The sequence below is a fragment of the Ctenopharyngodon idella genome, chromosome 19 (assembly GCF_019924925.1).
Source record: "Ctenopharyngodon idella isolate HZGC_01 chromosome 19, HZGC01, whole genome shotgun sequence".
NCBI classification, from domain to species: domain Eukaryota; kingdom Metazoa; phylum Chordata; class Actinopteri; order Cypriniformes; family Xenocyprididae; genus Ctenopharyngodon; species Ctenopharyngodon idella.
Genome location: NC_067238.1, coordinates 22,512,897 through 22,532,601, shown reverse-complemented (window position 1 = coordinate 22,532,601; position 19,705 = coordinate 22,512,897). Strand labels below are relative to the sequence as shown.

Genomic DNA, 19,705 nt, shown 5'->3' with positions numbered 1-19,705 from the left:
ACTGCTATAAAGTTTGATTGGACTCATGACCTTTGGCATTGTGAAAAGATATGGCAAGAAGTGTCTCCTCCTTTTTAAAAGTTGATAAGTCGGTTTATTTGATCATATCTACATACTATTTTATGGTTAGTTGGATTTTATTATGTACATTTAGCATGAAAACAGACCTGTGACCCATTTTATGGTACAATCCGTCAGTTGAGAAATACTGTTTTATTGGTTCTCACTGTTTTATATCGATAATCAGGTCTTCTCAAAGTGCCACCAATGATTTCCTGAGATATATTATACAAGGATAAATCTTTATCCTTTTTCATTCTCCTTTTCCGTCTTTCTCTCCTTCACGTAGCTCTCTTGTTTTTTCTCTTCGGCCTTGTCAAATGACATAAAGTCTAAACTGTTTGTGGAGGAATGCAAGGCATGCAAACGCTCATGAAGAATGTTTCACCGCATCTGCATCTCGCCACTTTCTCAGAATGTCCAGAACCTCAGGGAGGGGGAACGGGGCAGAATACGTTTTTTTGTGTGTGTCAGATGAGAGAATGTAATGAATAAGCTCATATATTGAAACAGTCTCTTCTTTTTCTCCATGGAGAGAGTTGGGGGTTGGGTGTGATGGAGTGAAGAGGAGGAGGAGGGGGGAGTTTTCTTGTGCCCGGAGCTTTTGTGATGTGGTTCATTTTCTTGATGACGGGTCAGGACACATCACCTCATCATCCATGCGTCAGACTCTCGCTTTCCCCTTTCCTAATGGCTGAAAGGCCTTTATTGTTGGCAGATCATTCGAAAGTTGGAGGGAAGAGTAAATGGCCAGCGTCCTCCACAGTGAGGCCTGCAGTTCACACCTTCCATCCAGCAGAGAGTCTTCTTTGGCCTGGTGTTTTAATCCCTGTGGAGCTGCATGGCCAGACAACAAATAGCTCCTGCAGGAGCAACATCTCGCACATGAATGTCAATGGGTGTGTTGATATGCCAATGATAGGGACATCAGACCGGGCAGGGCAGGTGAGAACTGATTCTGTTCAGCTCTGTGACTGTTTTGGCCACAGCAGGGAGCGAGAGAGGAGGACAGTGATGGTGTGAATGTGGGGGTTGGTCACCCTACAGCATTATGGACTCCACTGAAACTAGATGCTGACTTTACAGAGTCCAGTGCAGGGAAATCTGCCAAGGAAAGAATAAATGACACATTCAAGTCCCATAGAATTGTTCCCAACCAAAGCAGAGTTTTCTGGTAGGCTCAGTGGTTACCACTGTGACCTTAAGGTCAAGTGAGCAGAGTTCACATTCCTCTGAGTTACCCAGATCCCCCTTGGTGCCTTTAAGAGGCTTCTGAGCTGATGTGCTGCCCATTTCAGTGGCAATATCTCATGTAAGTACTAAAATATAGTAGTCAACATTTGAAGTGGATCAAAACCTTTCATCAAAGTTGTCCTCTTAGGACAACTTAATTCTTAGGACAATTTTGATTAACTTTTTTGATCCACTTCAAATGTTGACTACTGTACAATTAAGGTATGTTTTCCATATTGGGTTTCAGTAAAGGAAACCCACAAGGAAAATTAGATTTAATAATTTTAATTTATATGCACCAACAGATTAATGAACAGCAGTTAATCTATATTACAGTTCAAATGTTTATGGTGTAAGATTTATGCACACCAAGCCTGCATTTATTGGATCAAAAATCCAGTAAAAACATTAATATTGTTAAAATATTATTACAAATTAAAATAACTGCCATTTTAATATAATTTTAATGGTTTCAGCAGCCATTACTCCAGTCTTCAGTCACACGATTTATGATTTAGATGATTTAGAAATCATTGTAATATGCTGATTTGGTGCTCAAGAAACATTTCTTATTATTATCAATGATGAAAAGTTCTTAATATTTTTATGGGAACTGTGATATATCTTTATCTTTGATGAAGAGAAAGTTCAAAAGAACAGCATTTATTTGAAAGAGAAATCTTTTGTAACATTATAAATGCATTAACTGTCACCTTTAAGCAATTTAATGCATTCTTGCTGAATAAAATTAATTTATTTAAAATAAAAACTTACTGACCATAAACTTTTGAATGTAAATATAATTGTATTTTTAAAAATATGAACAATGGGACAGGGTGATGTGAAATACTTGAGTGATGACAGTTTGTTGTTCTATCAGAGTTTTGAATCAATTCATAGAAATGAATCAAACTTTAACAGTTTTTGCTTCTAAAGTTTCATTCTGAGGTGCTACAGAAACATCTGAATGCCCTCTCACTCTTGGGAGTCACAAGGAAGGAAGGACCTTGAAACTAGTCAAATAACAATGCCTTTAGGAAACTTAATAGCTAAATAAAAATAATTTTGATACATGGTATATTAGCAGCAAAATCATCACAAATAAATATTGAATATTATGCCCTGCTGTCCACATAGCTGAGCTTAAAGTTTTCGTCTGCATCTGGGATTTGTAAAATCTTCATTTAGATATTGGAGAGCTTGAGGATAGAATCATTCCATCCACAGAGATGCAAGCATAGATGGTCAGATAACTGAAAACATGTCTGTGTGTGCCACGCTAAACAACAGCACGCTCTCAGGAGCATGTGAGCTCTAGCGTGTGATCGGTTTGAGCCATGATAATTATATAGGTTATGTTATTTTGTGTAGAACCACCGGCAAGACTCCATGACTCAGCAGAAGACACTGCACTCAGGGTCTCCTCAGGGTGTGAGAGGTGCGAGCTTTGAGACGGAGTGCACTTTTAAACTTTAAACTCAGCTGTCTGGAAGAGAAGTCAGCACATGTTGTTGCTCCGGTGTCCTCTGAGCAAACTTCGCCCCTGATGGAAGTGAGAGCACGGGGGAGGACATCAAGGGGAGGTGCGTGACCCACTCCAAACTCTGTCCATTTCTGATTCTTAATAGCATATCTCTCTCTCTCTCTTTAAGATACGACCTAGGGGCAGTTGACTGGTTTCTGCTATACTCAACGTGGGGCATCTTATCTCTTTCTTGTTTTTTTCTTCACAACACTCAATGGCCCTTTTTGTTTGGTTGCCCAGATTTCATGCCTGAACACAGAGTGAGATTTATATCCTCAAAAGGCCCTATTGTTCTCCATTCAGAAGGCAACTGATGAGCATCACAAGCTGGGATGAGGGGAGGGTAAGGAGAAAGAGAGAGAGAGAGCCAGAAGAAGAGCGATGTAACATTGTATTGCTTAATAAATCGATGTATCACAAATTACTCACTCAATATAGTTTCACACATCGACAACTTTACACAAACATTCCTTTTTCCTCTTCCTAATAACCAAAAGCTTTGACTAAACAGTTTTGCCAGTTGTGAAAATTTCTGTGTTACAACAGAATTGGTGCTGTACTAGTATTTTTTAGTATTTCATGAGTTTCCACACCAGAGGTGACTTTTAGCTCATTAAATGCACACTGCTATTATCCAAAACATGTCTTCTGCTTTAATCTGGCCGTCGTCATCGATCAGTAAGACGAGATAAGAATCTCCAGAGACAATGGCAGCATATGGCATAGCTTTTTAAGAGACAGATGTTCAACTCGGGCAAAGATGAAGGCACGAAAATAATCATGACTTTAGCTTTGAGCCTTAGTGTGCTGGAGGGTCAGAAGGCCAAAAGGTCACTCAACTCTGGGACGTTTTCTTAGATGTTTCGCATAAGGCCTGACTGGCATGTCACAATAATAAACTATCTGGTTTGGAAACAAAGTTTAGAGAACCGCACTGCATGCCTCCCATACGTGCAGCTCCTCATTCTCCAGGTCTTGATGCAGTTAAAACATATTTTTTCATTTTATCAGTTAAAAAGTGGTAATAAAGTGGAAGTGGAAAGACGAAAGGGAAATTTTACCCCAAAATTACAATTTTGTCATCATATACTCATGGAAGAAGTCCAGGAGGTCACACTAAATACAGATTTTTGCTTAAGAAACAATTTTGTTCAGATTTTTTATTTTTTTATTTATATTTCCTGTATTTTCTGTTTGTATCATAATAAAGAGACTGAAAAATAAAAAATTATGGTCATTAAAACGTTGCTAAAACAATAAAGCTGACTTTTGCACAGTACTATTTTTTGGTGAACTATCCCTTTAAGCCAGGATTTTTCAACAACACCAACAATAAAGTCCCTAAACATGGGACTTTAATCCATCAAACATTCCCTTCACTTCCCTTCAGAGGAACATATTTGTATTTCCATCACATTTGGCCATGTTAGTTCCGCATTGACACTGACCCTGGAAAACACCTGCAGTCCCCACACGTCTTCGTGTCTTTGATGCAACAGCAGATACTTGCCCCACCTGTGTTTGCAAACGAACTAGCACGTGGTAAAAACCTAGGGGTTTTTCTTTGCCATGACATTCACTGGGAATCCCTTGAATCATGATTTTAACATTTACTCTCAGATCGTGGCTTTCACTTTCGCTTTGTCACATAACCCCGCATGCCAGTTTCTGCTTTTACTTTTCCTTTTTTGTGTAACCTCTCCACGGCGTACTGCATCAGCAGTATCTGGGAAATTCCAGAGGGCAAATTCCAGTAAATATGCCAATTAGCCATTAAACAGAGTAAGATCAAATTTACACGGGCATTTCTGCCTCAGTAAGTACCAAGCTATTCATTGAGCGGAAGGTCCTATATTACATTAGAGGCGACTGTTTACCATCTAATAGTGTTTACTTCATATTTGCGCGCTCATTCCACGAGAGCCGACCCTTCCTCAGCTGTTTAAATAGCAAAAAAAGGTGGATTTGTTATTTAAATGTTATTATCTACCACCTATCACACATTCTCCTGACCACTAACAAGTCACAGAATGGTCCTCATGTCCTTTTGCATGGAGACACTGGAGCATCTGTCTTACTGCAATCTCCAAATAAGAAAAATGGTTTGTTTACTGCATGGAGGAGAGATACTGTGAATTGAATTACGACACTGCTCAAGCTGTCTGTGTATTGTGAACAGATGCATGTCTTTCGCATGCTGCTGCTCTCTGGCCCCCTTCACACCTGGTTTTTGGTGATTGGATCATAATCAGATTTAACTACATTAAAAGAGAGAACACAACGCATTGTGATCGAATCACTGAAAGTACATTCAGAGGTGGTCAGGGATGGATTCTGACCATATTATACAAATATAAGCTAAAGCGAGAACATTTTATTATGCACATGTCACTAGACCAGTAAGATGAGGTTGTGCAACTCATAATCATTATCTGCCAGACTGTGTTGTCATGGTTTTTTCCAGACCTACCAAGTTGGTTCTTGCAGGTCTTTTATTTTTGTTCTTATCTTCCAATGTGAAAATGACAACATAAACATAGGTCTTGCAGTCTGATCACATGATTTAATAAACAAATCTAATTAATTATTCCACTGGAATCTGCAGTTTCTCTCTATTTTTCCCTCTATTTTTGCTGGTGCCCTTTTTCCACTTATACAGTACTGAATGTATAGGGAAACACAATGGACCATATAATTATATATTTATTTTTATAACAAATTATCTATCTTTTTTTTTCTTCTTTTTTTAAAATGGTAAATTAATATTTTGAATGATCTGTCAATGGGTTTAATATACAATAAATCATTCTTTTAAATTTCCTGTCATTGGTGTTAATATTAATAAAAACATTAGCTAAGTTTTTAAATATTATTTAGAATTTTATGTCAATGTTTTAAAATTTGTATTATTTATTAATGATACAAAATATGCGTTCAGCAGAACCTGATTTCACCAAGTGCGCCATGTTCCTGGATCTTTTTTTGATCCTAGAACAACATTCCAATCAACCAATCAGATTTGAGGGACAAGTTTACAGTTTATGTCAAGTTTAGGCTTACAACCAGAGTTAGGTGCTTCTAAATCAGTGTTATTAACCTATAATTTCTCTCTGATTTTAGGGGTAACTTATGGGTAGGATTAGGTTCAGGGTTAGGATATGGTTAGGATTAAATTTTTGGATAGGAATGTTGTTCCAGGATCAACAAAATATGTTGACCCAGGAACGCGTCTAACTTGGCAAAATCAGGATGTACTGCATGTTAATGTCAGGTGCAAAAGGGACTTCTCTCTCTTTCTCTCTCTCTCTCTGAAACCTCACACACCTCAAGTTTCACCCATCACATGAAACCACTGTATTCACAGTGCAATTCTGAGAACTGTGATTCTCCCTGTGTATAGACGCTGCCATGAATAGCCCAAGGCCAGAGATTGATACAAGGAGCACAATACAGACACAGGTGAGTCGGGAGATAACATGCAGGCCAGCCAGTGCGTTACAGCTACTGCCATTTTGATGGACAGTGGGCTGAATGGATTTAGGAGCATGGGCCAACCACCTTCCAAATACCCCTTTTTTTTAAAAAAAAGCAAAAACAAAACAGAATCTTTGTCCATCTTTGGCACATCACCTTTCTTCTTTTCATGAGTTCACACTTACAAATAATCATATACAAGAGTAAGCGTATTTTAGCATGCTGTCCGAGGGGAGGGCTCCGAACTCGTAATTTGGCCCGAGCCCAGAGTACTCCACCCGTATCACTGACTAGGAACCAGCTAAGAGTGAGGAGTCCGGGTGGCAGAGGGATGCAAAAAAAAACTCTGGAGGAACATAGGTGAGTTGGCTATATATAAAGGCCTCCTCTCGTGCTGACTGGATAGATCATTTGAACGTGCTCCTCCCAAACTTTGTTAATAAAACATCTTATTTTAATGGCTTTGCTCCTCTCCCCCATTTTCGTTCTGTTTCTCCTTTCCACTATTCCTTTTCCACTAGATTTGGGAGAGGAATAGTGAGAAACCGTGAGGACGTGGGCTAAATCTACTCACATGTATCTAAAGGTTATTTTTATATTTCTGCGTAGGTCAGAGCTCACACACACACATTTTCACCCACACACACAAGCACATGAGGAAGTGAATGAGCCATCATAGGAAACACATCAGCAATCAGTAGACACATCTGAGGAAAGACAGTTTGCATAGCAAATGTTTCTTTTTTTAACTTTACAAATATAAGCAAAATGTACAGTTAAATTCATTCAGATTGTTATGATTGATCATTATTATTGTTTATTAATATTTATTGTACTGGTTACACTTTATTTTGACCGTTAGACCCTTTAGACATTCTGTTGACTATAAGTAGCGTTTCTACATGTCAACTAACTCTCATTAGAGTATTAGTTAAGTATTAATAGACTGTTTAGGGTTAGTAGATTAAGGTGTTCGGGTTAGTAGAATAAGCTGACATGCACTTGCAAAGTTACTTATTTATAGTCAGTAGAGCATCAAAATAAAGTGTTAGCAGATATTTAGACGACAGTCTACTAATACTCTAATGAGAGTTAGTTGACATGTAGGTGCAACGTTACTTATAGTCAACAGAATGTCTAAAAGGGACCATCAAAATAAAGTGTTACTTTAAGGTTAGTGATTTTGAACATTCCCCCTTACCCTAATTGTTAATCTTCAGTGCATATCTTGCACCTAGACTAGCAGCCACCCAGAACATCCAAGGAATTCTCTAGCAACCACCAAAAACACCATAGTAATGCCTTAGCAACCACCCAGAACACCCTAGTCATGCCCTAGCAATCACCCAAAACAACCTAGTAATGCCTTAGCAACTACCCAGAACACCCAAGGAATTCTCTAGCAACCACCCAAAACACCCTAGTAATGCCTTAGCAACCACACAGAACACCCTAGTAATACCTTAGTAACCACCCAGAACATCCAAGGAATTAGCAACCACCAAAAACACCCTAGTAATGCCTTAGCAACCACCCAAAACACCCTAGTCATGCCCTAGCAATCACCCAAAACAACCTAGTAATGCCTTAGCAACTACCCACAACAACCTAGAATCACCCTGGTAATGCCAAGAGCAACTACCAAGAATATCCTAGAAACACCTTAGTAATGCACTAGCAACGACCCAAAACACCCTAGTTAAAGCCTTAGCAGCTACCCAGAACATAGTTAATGTCTTAGCAACCACCCAGAACATCCCAGCAACCACATAGCAACACCCAGACCACCTTAGCAACTGCATCATAACGCCCCAAGCAACCACCCACAATCAGTCATGCTGGATACTTTTACATTGTCAAGCACCACTTGATCATGTTGTTCATGTATAAAATTACGCACTATTTTTTGTTTGTAAGAGTATCTCGGTTGCAAAGCTTATTAATTTTAAACATGTCAACCTGTTGTTTAAGTTTAGATTACCCAGTGCGTTTTGGGTACATGCATTTGCGCAGCTCACACAAACAAGCCTGTTTACAGCTGTTGTCGTAGTAATAAGGTCAGTGGCACGCTCACGTGTCAAAAAGGATTTGCACTAGTGCTTCATCGTTTAACAGGGCTGTGGACACAGAATTGTGTAACCCAATTTGTGAGTGTGTGATCTTATGTGTGGGCGCGTGTGGAGCACTAACACTTGCATTAGCAGATATAGAGGGTACATACTCATTTTGTTATCACTGGATCTCACAAAACTACTGATTGAAGGACATTAATAAGTAAAGTCGACATGAAATGGATGTTGTGATAGTCTTTTCTTCCCTATTGTGGCGTATAGGCTATCCAAGTTAAAACATTTTTTTTTTGAATGAGAAAAATAAAATGTAGGATGGGACTTGATTTTGTCCATCCATTGATTGGATCGTTGAATCGTTGTGGTTTGCTATGGAGTGCTCACCCTGTTTTTCAGTGGTGCTGGTTCCGGAAGTATTTTTTTCATTAATTTTTCCCATAGGGATATTAAAATAGTCTTCGTTAAAAAGTTATAAGCCATGAACCAAGCCAATCAGCTACGAGGTGAATCACAACACTACAAACTTTGATTTGAAGCAAAAAAGTTTTTGAAAATCGGACAAAGACAAAGGTACAAGACTGTGTACTTAACGGTTTTAGAGAGGGAAAGAACTACAATCCCATGAAGCATTGCAAACAGCATAATCAAATTAAATTGGAAACTACTCATTTACAAATGATGATTATATGTATAAAAACAACATTTTAAGTTTATTGCAAAATATGTATATATATATATACAAACATTTCAGAATTTTGAGAGCATAGGGAGATTGACTCGATTATATCATTCGCAGTGCTTCATGGGAGTGGGCAGAGCTAAAGAGGTATTTTGGAGTGTGTTGCTTTTTTCGACTCTCTGATTGGTGTAATTCTGTACAGCATCATGGGTAATGTAGTTTTTCACCAGGAATTCCACTGTTAAACACGATTATTTTAGAAAAAAGCTGAAATAATGCGGGCTGATGGCTTCAACAGAAGCAAATACCATGGATTAACAACCTCATAGCTCACAGTTGGTCTGTCTTTAAAGGTTTATAAGTTTCCTTATGGAGAAAATAATGGAGTTTTTACTTCCGGAACCTGTTGCACTCAATTGCTGTGATCTCATGTCAGTAACAGGTTGTCCTGCCCTCGTGCCAGTAAACATGTCATCATAAAAGAGATGTTGTTGCAAGAGGGAGAGGAAGTTATTTTTATTAAAGGTTATAAGGGCACATAAATTTAAAAAAAAAAAAAAAAAATTGCACGGATAAATCATTTATAATAAACACTGCAATACTCCCTAAAAAATAATAATTTTACATTTTAATATTAATATTTTAATCATTTTACATTTTACATTACAATAATTTTACATTTTAATATTTTTAAATATTAAGAGCATGCAAGAATCAAACCAGCCTGTTCTCTCCAACCTCACCATTAAATGCTGGAGGTTACAAACACCCTCACAAACAGAAAAGAAGAAACCACTCCCGCTGACCACAGCACACAGCACTTGACAGCCTGGCACAGTTTGGCATTTTTAAGGGTGATGTCCAACATGAAAGCACGAAAGAGGGAGGGAGGGTGAGAGAGAGAGCGCGAGAGAGAGAACAGTGATGCCGAATAACATGATGGCACACTGACCCAGTAATGCTGCAGCTGCACTGCCAGTGGGCCTGCTCTGCCCTACTGAACCGCACTGATTCTTCCCCCATACCAAACCCACACACATTCACACCCAGCTGCCGCTTATTTTGTCTGCTCATAATGACACCCTATTTGATGCACAATGATGAAGATATTGTAAAGAGAAGACAGAGCTTTTTATGAGAGGAAAACAGTGCTGACACACTGCTTTAACACAGCTCGGCTATAAGCGCATGGAACACAGCCTCCTTTTCCACCCGAAGCACAAAGAAACAAAATGGAGGGGCGACACGCAGAAAAGGCAAGCATTTAAATGATGGAGCTGTGGCTTTTGAGCCCGAGCGCTCTGATAAAGAACAGTGTGCTTTGGCGAGCACGCTGTGGACTTTCTGGGCAGAGAGATAAGCTCGATTTTGGTTGACAGAGGCTAAATCTAATTAATGACAAATGAACAGAGCAGTAACCCTCACTTGTATATGGCGGTGTGTGTGTGTGTGTGTGAGAGAGAGAGAGAGAGTGAGAGGACAGTGTTTGAAAGATTCTGGGGTGAAGAGCATCGTCTCTCCTGCCAAGAGCAAGTAATAAGGCAGTAATGAAAGATACCTTTATCTCCGTTCTCGGCCTTCTTCTCATCATTCAGTATTGGTTGGTTATTGTGTCACTCTTTTTGTTTATTCCATTGTATATTTTTCTTTTTCGTTCCCCTTCAGAATCCCATTTCTTAAATTATGCCTTTAGTTGCTTGTATACTAGCATTTAAAAGTTGGTAAAATAAGATTTATTAATGAAAGAAGTCTCTTATATGCTCACCAAGGCTGCATTTATTTGATTATTATTACAATTTAAAATAACTGTTTTCTATTTTTTTTATTTTTTCCTGTGATGCATCATTACTCCAGTATTCAGTGTCACATGATCCTTCAGAAATCATTCTAATATGCTGATTTGCTGCTCAAGAAGCATTTCTTATTACAATCAATGTTGAAATAGCTGTGCTGCTTAATATTGTTGTGAAAATAGTGATACATTTTCATTCATTCAGGATCACTTTTGATCAATTTAATGCATCCTTGATACACCACCACATGATACATTATCCAGCAGGTTCCTAAGATTGACAATTTCCTAGTAGTTTTCAATAAAAACTTAATTTTAGTCTCCCAAAATATATTTACAGATGGAAAAAGAACAGTAGACCTTTGGCAACTTTAGTTGCCCGTGGGCTGGAAAAAGTTAATCCTGTGGGCAACTGAAGTTTCCAAAGAGATTTTCTCCCAATTTATCATAGCCCTTGTCCACCATAATGGTGCTTAGAGACTGATCCAATGCCCAATTGAATGCATTTCTATTGAAGAGGCTGGAAAAACTGCCTCAACATCTCATCAGTGGCCGGGGACCGGTAATGTTTGCAGAACAATAACAAACTTAACCTGGTGTCCTCACCAGGTAAAGTTTGCAGAACAACAGCATCTCAGACAAGGCGAGACTGATACAACACAAAATTAGATCACACAAAACTAGATTACTTCCATTATTATCAACAGAGCTGGAAGTGCACAGTTGTTTTCAGTCAACAGATATTTTTACTCCTATTTCTGTTGCATTACAAAGCTACTCCATCCACTTTGTTTTCCCTTGTCATCTGCTGAAACATATGTACAAATATCAAAAATACAAAAGATTTGTTTGCTATCCTCTACCGTTCAAAAGTTTGAGGTCAATAGAGTTGTCAAAAATGCCGACTTCGATACTGAAATTTTAAAAATGTGATGCTTTGAGTGCTGTTGAGCAGATTCGTAAACACCTCTGATTGGCCTTTGTGTTCACGCGCTCATCAGATATGTCTGTGATTGGCTACAGTGATCAACGCATGGGAGCGTTTGAAAGCACGTGGAAGTGTTTGAATTTGAAAGCGGGAGCGTTTGAAAGCAGGTGTCTATTAGCGGATTGGTCCGCGATAGACGGCTGCTTTCAAACGCTCCCGTGTGTATCTGTGTAAGCGCTCGGTGAAGAGTGTCATTGATGAATATTTACAACATGTTTTTGAAGCGGTGATCATTAAAGCCAATCACAGACATATCCGATGAGCATGTGAACACAATGGCCAATCAGAGGTGTTTATGAATCTGCTCAACAGCGCTCAAATTGTGACATTTTTAAAATTTCAGTACCGACTTGGTACCGAAGTAGATACTTTTGGCAACTCTAGAGGTCAGTGCAATTTTTTAAAGAAATTTAAACAAAGTTTATAGATCATAAACAAAAGCCGCTTTTCCACCATTGGGCCAAACGGTTCTAAGAATGGTAAGGAACAGTTCCAGTTATGTTTCCACTTGAGCCTGGTACGGAACACGGTTGGCTAACCGTGCTGGTAGAAAGCGTGTAGTGAAGTCGGCACTCAGAATTGGTCACTTGTCTGCGCGCTATTTGAGCAACGTAAACACAAATTAATAATAAAATTAAAAGAAATATCTGATCATCTTCCATAACGTGGTTGCTATTTACATCTCATATCATCTGCAAACTCTTGCGTTAATGACTGACGCATTTGTATTACATTCCAAAGAGCTCCGTTATCAGCCCCACAGTGGAAAATTAAACCATATCCATACCAGCTGGGCCGGATCGGCACGGAATGGAATGGTTAAGCAACGAGAACGGTTTGGCCTGACGGTGGAAAAGCAGCTAAAGATTATCAAGTGTCTTCCTTGTTTGTGGGCAGGTTAGGTTTACTACAGTACTGTTTTATCTTTGTTCGACAATCAAGTCAGTGAAAACACAGGTTGCTTCTGAGAGAGGTTCTGATGGTTGCTTGCTCGCCTACTCACGCTCCTACATTCACCCTGACCACACGCAGTTCATTTTCATTTTGTTATCACATTTTATTGTGTTGCAAAGTTCCACATGAGCAGTGTTCAGTTTTTAGGATGAGTGGCACCATCTTTCCTATTGCCTCTTTTTGCTTTCCTCAAAGAAGTGCAGAACAACCAAAGCAGTGGGGGTGAGCCATTATTCACTCTTTTGTGCAGATGAAAACTATGTCAAAGGTTCTCTCGCTGCTCGATGTGAATGGCAGCCAAACTAGGTCACCAACCAAAATTTGAGGGAGAGCAACCCTCATGGCAAAGAAACTCAAGAGATGAGCCAGGAGTTGTCTGGAAAGCCGCCCCATCCCTCTGTGTTGGAGGACATCTCAAACCGTGGCTGCATATTAACCCTGAAATGACACTGAAGCCTTTGGGGTGATTTCCTCTCGCTTATCGCGTATGCTGCGATAACAAAACAGCTGTTATCACTTGGAATGGCGGAGTGCCATCACCAAAATAGTAAGCGCAGAAGAGGAAGTGGCTACATGGAGGATCTGAGGAAGTAGCCCTGTTGGGTACTGTCACAACAGCTAACTATTTAAATAATGGTTGTAGCCCTTCTGTATTTGCGGATGCAAATGCTACTTCAAAGTGACCGCATGCTGGCTGCCTCTAAAATCTGGCCTCGTTAACCCCGCTCTTCACAGGGGTGCGAGACTGAGCACCACCAGTTCGTTAGCACAGGTTGCGGAAGATCAGTGGTGAATATGAGAATTGGATGAATGCTTATGTGGCAAAGGCCATTTTGGGCGATCCGCACTTGCCCCCACTCTGCCAGCACTCGGGTTTGACCTCTCTAAAAGCCATGGTCATAGACTCATTGTCAATACAGTCCCCTGATTAGACAACAGCTCAATCCAAATGACTGTTTACCAAAGCTTATAGATTTAATTAAACGTTCAAGCTCTTTTCAATGACAATGATTGTGTAGAGCTGGTACAACAGTATGCTTTGTGAGACAGTCATTAAAACTCTCTTTATGGGACGGCGAGTGGGGGGAGATGCAAAAGCAGTTGAGCTCTCCGGCTTCGGGAGCCAGCCTTAAACAAGCCGGGCTTTGTGAAGTTGCTGTCTTTGAAGTGAGCGAGATGCACTGACAGTCCCGAACAGGAAGGCTGCCGCGAGCTCATCCCTGTTTTGTCCCTCCCACAATCCTTTGCTTCTCAGATAAGATTGCCTGATGTCAGATACTGTCAAAACGCCCTGTAAGAATCTCACTGGGGCTACTAATAATGTCTGTGTGGATTGTGTTCAGGCTTATCAAATGCAGGCGTGTTCAGAGTTCAGGATGCAAAACCTTATCGAAGTGCAGAAAAAAAGAGTAAAATGTGCATAGAAGTTGGGTCATCCTATGAAACTGGTGCTTAAGTAAAGTTCTGTATGAATTTATTAATTCATTAAACATTTCCCAAGTTAATAGATAATTTTGTTATATAATATTCCTTCGGAAAGTTAACAGGGTTGACAGAGACAGGATTGACAGTTTTAGGGGTAATTAATAATGGCAAACCATGAAGTTATAAAACTACAAGATGTTTATTAACTAATTTTAAGCTGATATTTCCACAGAAATCTGGGTTGACATCAAAGACTATAGAATAACACAAGACGAGTCACTCGTATTGTTTTGAATGGGAGAAAGTGCAATGCGCAATATGGTGGAATAAGTCCCGCCTTCTAAATAAGAGCCAATCGTCGATTGGTAAAGTCATCGCATCACTGCAGCAGCCGTTAGTAGCTCCGGTTCCTATAGAAACATTCAAACGCGCCTCCAAAATGAGACACAAGAGACGCGCATTTAGGACTGCGCATGCGCAATAGCTTGATCCAGCCTGAAAAATACAGTTTTTGTCATGATTCGAGCGTTTAGAAACAAAATTCAAGAGACAGTTGTTGTCAGATTTCATTGGTGATTTCAAATATGAAATTTAATCGAAAGGTTGGTGAACAGCTTTGGTGTCCCCATTCATAGAGAAAGGAGCTGCACTTGAATGCCTGGGAGGCGTTTCAAAGATGGCCGCCGAGTGAAATGACTTGTCTTAAAGGGACTTTGGTTGACATATCCTAGGGACACAAAAGGCTTATTAGCAATGTAAAATTAAAAATGTACAGTATACAGAGAGAATAAAGACAAAATGCTTGCTATTATTTACGTGCATCATCAAAAATTGCATATTTGCTAATGTATCAAAGAGGGGTAGAACAACAAAGCATTCTCATGAAGAAAGAAAAAAAAATTACAGAATTTTTATTGATGCACTACTTTTCAAAAGTTTAGGATCAGTAAGATTTTTTATTAAAAGAAATGAATACTTTTATTCAGCAAAGAAACAATAAATTGATTAAAAGTGACAGTAAGACATTTGTAATGTTACAAAGGTTTCAAATAAATGCTGTTCTTCAAACTTTATGTTCATCAAAGAACCCTGAAAAAAAATGTATCACGGTTTCCACAAAAATATTAAGCAGCACAACTGTTTTCAACATTGATCATAATAAGAAATGTTTCTTGAGCAGCAAATCAGCATATTATAATGATTTCTGAAGGATCATGTGACTGAAGACTAATAGCTGATGAATATTCAGCTTTGCCATCACAGGAAATTACATTTTAAAATATATTAAAATAGACAACAGTTATTTTAAATGGCAATAATATTTCACAATATTACTGTTTTTACTGTATTTCTAATCAAATAAATGCAGCCTTTGTGAGCATAAGAGATTTCTTTCAAAAACATCTTATACCAACCCCAAACTTTTGAACGGTAATATTTTTTACACATGCAAGACACTAATATAAAATTCCACAAATTTTGTAAGATATGTCTTTAATGAAGACATTGGTTGTACAGTAATCACTTAATTGTAGCTATAAAATCTGGAAATAAGGCAAAAAGGAAACAACACAGCAGGACATGAGCCTTAGATCAAAGAGTGCTGCTAAAGTATAGTTGACACAGTGAACCACTATATTCGCCTCTCTTGAAGAAATACAGGACTGATGGACATTTAGTCTTGCCTCGTTAGCACTCTATACAATTTAAAGTAGGCCATGTTTGCTTTTGATAGGCTGATAAGACTATAAAATGTTCATGAATTCCTTCAGTCCTAGTCATAAATAAATGGCAAGGACCGTAAACCAGTTGAACAGCTCAACAAAAGGGCTTGAATGACTAAATAGCTCTATTAGCTATTTGCATAACTAGCCATTGACAGAGCCTCATTGTGCTGTTTCTCTGTTACAGTTTAAGTCCTGTGTTTGTATTTGCCTATCCATTGGAGAGAATCTTTTTAGATTGCTTGATCAATATCTCTCTGCAAGAAAGAATTTCTTGCCAGAGTTTGTTTGTGATACTCCAGTATTAAGTACTACTGTAACTGTAACGTCAATAAAATCCGCCTACTTGCACAGAATCAGCTGTTTATGGGAATATGAGAGATTTACAAGACATGGCGCGCAGTGTTGGCATGTAAACGCTTGAGTTGTGTGTACAGAACGTAGAGTGAAACCCTTTGATGGAGCCTAGGGAATTTCTGGAATCCTCTTGGAATGCCAGGCATTTTGAGGGAGGAGAGAATGATACCCAGAGGAAAATTTCATAGCTCACGAGACATAATGGAGCTCTCTTGTTTCATTGTATGAACCTTATCTTAGATGTTTCTCCTAAAATTCCTTCAGAGTAAAAAAAATAAAATAAAAAAATACACCGAAGTGGAACAATTGTTGACACACTGTAAAGAGCAGTACAGTTAATATGAGCAGCATAGCTCAAAATATTTGGTCTTGATAAGAAATGTTTGAGCTCATACTGAAAACCTCTGAATTTTGGCCAAAGAGAAGACTCTGGTAATGTGACAAATCTAAGCTCATTCTAGACGAGACATGCTAGATCACTAATCTCACTGACATCTATAAAGGCAGGAACACACCAAGACGATGCCGACGAACTAGTGGCGACGAAAGCAGACTGCGTTGGTGTCTGGGTCCAAAGTTGCCCTGACACACCAAACCGACGCTCGACACCCGACGACCAAGTAGCATGTCCGTTCTTCGCCTGCGCAAGATGAAATGCCTTTCCGTACCAGCAGGTGGCAGTAGCTGAACAGCCAATCAGAATGATCAGATGGCCTGACTGACCGATGAGCTCCGATGCCGAAAAAAAGCCGGCGAGGACCAATTTTAGCCGATGGTGCGGAACACACTGAGAAAACTTCGTCGGCCGGCGAACAAAAACTGCCCGGCGGCCGACCGTTGGCTTGGTGTGTTCCTGCCTTAAGAAACAATTGAGTTATTACAGAGATCTAATTTGTGAGTTTTTGTTCCACTAGGTTAAACATAGATAACTTATCTGAAGAAATTAAGTGAAAGAAACTTTGCTTGAGTGTCTGTGTAGACCTCCATTTTCGCTGTAGCTTGCATGCGTTCCGGTCTGTTCTGTTTATGCAGGTTTTCTTCGACTTCCTTATGAATCGACGCCCCCAGGGCACGGTTGCCAGCTTGTGGATAAACTAATTACGCATCTTGCGCACTGTACGCTGACCCTCGCATACGTGTAAAAAGTGAAGTATACTTTGGGCTTAAGCTGCTTCAGTCCAGTATGTGTTTATCTTAAAGTAACAAAATAAAAGTTATTCTTATACATTTACTTTAAAACATTAAAGATTTTATCACAAAAAGACACATGTACCACCTGAAGTAGGGGGTGGGGCATTTATAGAATGATACTAAAAGGCCTTTTAATCAGAAACCATGTAGTAGATTGTGGACAACAGGTTTTTCAGCAAAGTTTATCATGTTGTTTATAACTTTGCATATCAAATGAAACAGTAGGCTTTATAAAGTTAAACATCAACAATCAATAAAGCCCCCCAAAATCATTGAATCTAAAATCTCCTAAAGAGCAGCCCCTCCCTCGTTCCCTCTCGCTCAGCGGTGTGTCTCTGTGGTGGGGTGGTGTCCACGGGAGACATGCGGGGGGCTTTGTCTGACTTCTCATTAGTCACGATCCCCCGCTCACAGAGCGGCCATTAGAGCCCCTTCACCCAGCACAGACTAATCACTCAGTCCAGTCACCGCTTACATACTGTTCCTCTCCCGCTCACTTTCTCTCCCCTGTCTCGCCGAAATCTCATCACTTCTCCTCCATCTTCTTATCTCGCAGTCATCATCTCATTTGGCAGACAGTTATATAGGCTATTTACTCGTCTGACTGACAATCTGCTATTATTCAGATGCCTGGTAATACCGAACGCTCTCTCTATTTTGTCCTTGATATCTCCGCTCTCCTTTTCACTCCGTACTCTCACCCTTGGGCATCCGTCCCTCCCCCTCCATGTGCCAGTTGGTGGTGGGGTGTGTGTGTGTGTGTGGAGAGGGAAGAGGGGAATGGCGGACAGTGTTAGTGGGGTGTGTTGTTGATGGTAGTATTGAAGCGAGGCCAGGCAGTGGTCAGTGTGTGTGCTGAGTCAATAACACTGGTCCCTGTGTTCAATAGGAACAATAGGAGGGTAAGTGTGTGTGTGTGTGTGTTTGAGGGATGGCAAGTGGGGGTAGGGGTTGGGTAACAAGCCGACAGCTGGGATCGAGGTTTGGGTGTTGCAGACATACTAGCGCACACACATTTTGGGTGTCTGTTTTTAGAGATAAACAGGAACGGGTTTGTTAGGTAGAGAAACATTTAATACCACAGAAATTACATGGTGGAAAATGAATCAATTCCTTGTTCCTCTATTAAATTATCTTCCCATCACTGATGAGCGAGGGGTTTTGGCTGTTAAATGCCACCGGCCCAATGTGCCTGCCACACTGACGTATACCCCACTGTCTGAGATACAATGGGAAAGCCCAGACACGGCTGAGCTCACCCAATCAGGAACTGTCAAGTCAGTAAATGCTTATCACCCATTGATGTGTCGGCCAATCAGAGAGGGTCCAGCTAGTAAATGCTGAGCAACCAAAGACGGCAGAGCTGCTGGGGGCAAGACTGCTTCACGCACCCCCTACTGGAACACATCTTACCTTCAAAGCAGCCTGCCTACTGGTTTTAACTTCACAAAATGGATCTTTGGCATGAGGAAATCACAAATATTAACATGTTTCTTAAACAATGCACATTTTTGACCATGTGTATCAATGTCCAACAGTTTATATGCAGGCATTGTAGGAGACTTTCTGTTTTGTTTTGTTTTTAAACAAAACATGCAGTAATGAAAAATATGTAATTTCGGACAACAGTGTCGTTTTCACCACATTTATTGTGTTTAACAGCATTCTGGGATGGAAATGACAGTGTTTTTTTTTTATAAAATGGCCAATCCCAGCTAATTTCACAACTAATATTTTATGTACAAATAATTTAACAAAATGTCATATTGATTGGATTGGATTGATATTGATTGGAAATGACAAACACAAAAAATTCTGTTTACAAAAGATATGTATCTTAATTTTTCTTTCACATGTCTGATATTTCATCTCAATTATGCTCTTCACTGACATGTCTAGGTAGGGCAAAATAGTTTTTTCAAACAATTAATATTAAAATGGTCTGTTTATTTCACTCTTTGTTTAGATTGCTCATCATTTTCAAAACATAATAATTCATATTTTTTGATGGATGTTCATAGAAACATTGTGTCTGAGATATCAAAAAAATCTAGAGTATAAAAGGGATTTGAAAAGTTTTAAATATAAATGATGAAGGCATGATAAAAAAAAAATCCATGTCAGTTTTAATATGATGTCTTCATATAACAAAAACAAATATGATGAAATATGTAAGTATTAATAATCATCTCCTGGAACATAAAAGTGCCTTAAGTTGAGGAAATACCCATAAA

At 39.3% G+C, this 19,705-nt stretch overlaps 1 long non-coding RNA gene across 1 annotated transcript; it reads left to right on the top strand.

The window, feature by feature from the left end:
- The first annotated feature begins 31 nt into the window (after window positions 1-31).
- On the top strand, window positions 32-4,403 carry LOC127500821 (uncharacterized). Its single transcript, XR_007926435.1, has 3 exons — window positions 32-1,372; window positions 2,665-2,876; window positions 3,059-4,403. It is a non-coding gene; the product is annotated as an uncharacterized LOC127500821 (long non-coding RNA).
- Window positions 4,404-19,705: the final 15,302 nt, after the last annotated feature.